Source organism: Propithecus coquereli, unplaced genomic scaffold (genome assembly GCF_000956105.1).
Source record: "Propithecus coquereli isolate 6110/MARCELLA unplaced genomic scaffold, Pcoq_1.0 Scaffold525, whole genome shotgun sequence".
Taxonomy (NCBI): Eukaryota; Metazoa; Chordata; class Mammalia; order Primates; family Indriidae; genus Propithecus; species Propithecus coquereli.
Window position 1 is genome coordinate 572,089 of NW_012151119.1, and position 3,861 is coordinate 575,949.

At 42.6% G+C, this 3,861-nt stretch overlaps 1 pseudogene; it reads right to left on the reverse strand.

Moving 5' to 3' along the window:
* Window positions 1–675, reverse strand: part of LOC105820418 — a 17,258-nt pseudogene extending 16,583 nt beyond the window's left edge.
* Between the last annotated feature and the right edge of the window lie 3,186 nt (window positions 676–3,861).

A 3,861-nucleotide genomic window follows, 5' to 3' on the forward strand; every position in this document is an offset into this window, starting at 1 on the left:
AGGTAAGTTGTTTAACCTCTCTGAGTTTCTTTCCCTCACTGACAAAATGGTAACAGTGATAACACCACCGACTCTCCCACCACAGGCTCACTGAGAGGACCAGGTTTTGTCACGAGAAGTGACTCCTGTAACACGTGTGAGGCGCGTGGCACCTACAAGGGCTCCATAAAAACTGCTTCCCTCTCCGCACTCCCTTTACTACGTGTTTTTGTAAAAACCTGTTGCAAAGTGTTTGTAAAAAGCATCTTATTTAGCAAACAAAATTATGATCCTTAATATTCTTGCAGGGTTTCCCTGGACTCTTGAATCAAACAGACCTAGCTGTGTGATCTTGGGCAACGCGGTTAACCTCTCTGGGCCTCCATCCCCCGCCCCCCGCAGTGGGGACAGTTGCCCTCGCTTTCCTGAAGCTGCTGAGAGGATGAAATGTGGGGGGTCCGGAGCAAGGCTCGGTCATCGAGAGCTTCCCATTTAGGGACATTCTAGCCACACGCGACCAGACGCGCAGAAACCGTTGGGAACTGCTACCAGCAAGGAGCGGCATCAGTGACAGCTGCATGGAGAAGGTGCTCGGCTTCCAGTGGCCTGCTGGCGTGGGGCTGACGTCCTCTTCTGCTCGAAATTTCTTACTTCGCTTCTGGATTCTCTTTTTCCCCTCCGAATCTTTCCCTTTAACTGTGAAATCACAGAAAGGAAATCAGCATTAAGAGGAGAGTTGCCACGTGTGATCGTACATGCTACAGAGACCCTCAAGAAGGCTCCAGAAGCTCCTAGAAGGCATGGATTGTTCTTCGTGCTGCTGCCTCTTCCCAGCAAGCAGAAGAGGTGACTGAATATGGATGAGACCAGTTTCTGGGTATTTTCAAAAATAATGGGTGGAGTGTTCTCATCCTCCAGTGCTGCCACCTGGCAACACAGACAGAAGAGGACAGTGACACTGAAACACACTCGAGGTTCTCCTCCAAGTCAGCTCTTCACCTCAGTGTAGGGTGGAGGTCTGGGCTTTGGAGTTGAAACACCAAAGTTCCACAACTAGCAATACCCCTTCTAAAGAATGACCTGGTGAAAACCAGGCATGGTGGCCACACCTGTAGTCCCAGTTACTCGGAAGGCTGAGGAGGAAGGGCTGTTTGAGCCTACAATTCACGGCCGGCCTGGGCAACATAGTGAGACTATATATAGATATATGAAGAAAGAAAAAGAAGAAAACCATTCTGAGCCTCAGTTTCCCCATCTCTTCATCTCTTGAATGGAGGCAACAGCATCTTCTTTCTAGGGTGTCAAGAAGAGAAAATGACCAAAGCTATATAAAATGCTCAGCTCAAACTCAGATCAAGAAGAAAAAGGAGATAATAACACAAGAATCTATGGTCATTAAGACCGTAAGCTATTGGCTCGGTGGCATAAAGACCAACGGAACAGACCTACGCACATAGGGGAACCTCACAGACGCCAGAAGCGACATCTCATGTCAGTTAGAAAGGGTGGACTAGTTGGTCAATTATATTAATTATCCTTCTGGAAGCAAATGAAGTTATTGGACTACCCCTTGCCGTACACAAAATTAATTCCAGACTAAAGGTAAAAAGTAAAAACTTCAAAATCACTAGAAGAGTACTCACTACTTTGTCCAGGCTTGTCTCGAACTCCTGGCTCAAGCGATCCTCCCACTTCAGCCTCCCAGGTAGCAGAGACTACAGGTGTGCACCACCATGCCTGGCTGAGGAAGGATTTCTTAGACATTACCAAAAGTATGAACTAGAACAGAAAATTTAAATAACTGGTATATAAAATAAGACATCATAAATCAAGTCAAAAGATGATTTACAGACCCCCACGTGTGAGTGTCACAATGCACATAACTGACAACGCGCAATGATTCAGAAAATGTGAAAATGAAGCTCGTGGATCGATGAGACAAATTTTTAAATCCAACAGAAGAGTTAGCAAAGAAACATGAACAGGCAAATCACACAGGGTTTGCACTGCTGCTTGGCTCACTAAAGTCGGGAATGAAACGCCTGTCTGTTCAGGGTGTAGCTGTGGTGTGGAGAACAGCGGTCCCCGGGACTACTGGCAGGAGGGCAGACGTACCACACAGAGAGTAAACTGGCATCATCTAGCAATAGGGTCGAGGTGCTTCCTAGGCCCAAGGGATCCCACCAGGCCAGTGGCCTGTCCTCTCACACGTGCACCGCACTCGGTAACGCACCACTGGGGAGTGAGCGATCAGACACAACTCACATGCCTCTCCACGGGGACGGGATGGGGGGGTGGCACATCCACCTCACGGGGTACTCTACAGAAGTTAGAGTGAAGAGGCTGGACTCAACATACTGATGCGAATAAAGCCCAGAACTAAAGGTGAGTGTAAAAGCAAGTGGCAGCAAGGTATGTAGAATATGAAATTATTTCTGTAACTCATTGAAAACATAAATCAACACAACGTTGTGTAAATGAATGAGAGAGAAGGAAGTGAGGGCGACACACAATAATTCCGTGTCAGGGAAAGGTGCGCTCCTCAAAGGAAGGATGCCAAGGGGCTTACTCTGTATCTGTAACATTTTATTTCTTAAAAAAAAAAAGATGGGGGAGAAAAATGAAAAATATGAAACTGAAAAATACGGAACTCACAGGTCTTATAAAACAATCATGCAAAGGAGGAAGAAAAAGGAATTAAGTGGCAACATGACAGAAGTTCAGCAAACCATAAAGACAAAAAGAGAAAAAGAAAGAAAATAGTTATAAACAACTGGAAATCAACTAACTATGACAAGAACAAAGCCTCAGATATCAATATGAACCTTGAACATAAATGGATTAAATGCTCCACTTAAAAGATATAGATTGAGGAAATGGATTTAACAAACGCGATCCAACTATATGCTGCTTATGAGAAACTCACCTTACCCATAAAAACACATAAAGACTGAAAGTAAAGGAATGAAAAATGTTATTCCAAGCAAACAAAAACTAAAAGCAAGCAGGAGTAGCTGTACTTATATAAAACAGACTTTAAATCAAAAACAAAAAAAAGCAAAGAAGGTCATTACATAATGATAAAGGGATAAATTCAGCAAGAGGATATAACAAGCCTATACATATATGCATCCAACAGCAGAGCACCCAGATTCACAAAACAAATATTACTTCATCTAAAGAAAGGGATAGACAGCAACACAATAATAGTGGGGGACATCAACACCCCACTCACAGCACTAGACAGATCATCAAGACAGAACATCAATGAAATATTGAACTTAAATTGGACTTTAGACCAAATGGACTTAAGAGACATTTACAGAACATTCCGCCCAACGACTGCAGAATATACATTCTTTTCATCAGCACACGGAACATTCTTTAAGAAAGACCACATGTTAGGCCACAAAACAAGTCTTAAAAAATCTTTAAAAATCAAAATCATATCAAGTGTCTTCTCGGACCACAGTGGAATAAAGCTAGAAATCAATACAAGGAGGACCTTTAGAAAAACTATGCAAACACATGGAAAGTGAAAAACATGCGCCTGAATGATCACTGGGTTAATGAAGAAATAAAGACATACATTAAAATTTTTTTTGAAATGCATGAAAATAAAAACACAACATACCAAAACCTGTGGGATACAGAAAAAACAGTGCTAAGAGGGGATTTTACAGCATTAAATGCCTACACCAAAAAAGTAGAAAGATCACAAGTTAACAACCTGACATCGTATCTCAAGGAACTATAAAAATAAAAACCAACTAAATCCAAGGTGAGCAGAAGAAAAAAAATAACAAAGACCAGAGCAGATCTAAATGAAATAGAGAAGCCCCCTCAACAACAACAAAAAACTATATAAAGGATCAATGAAAC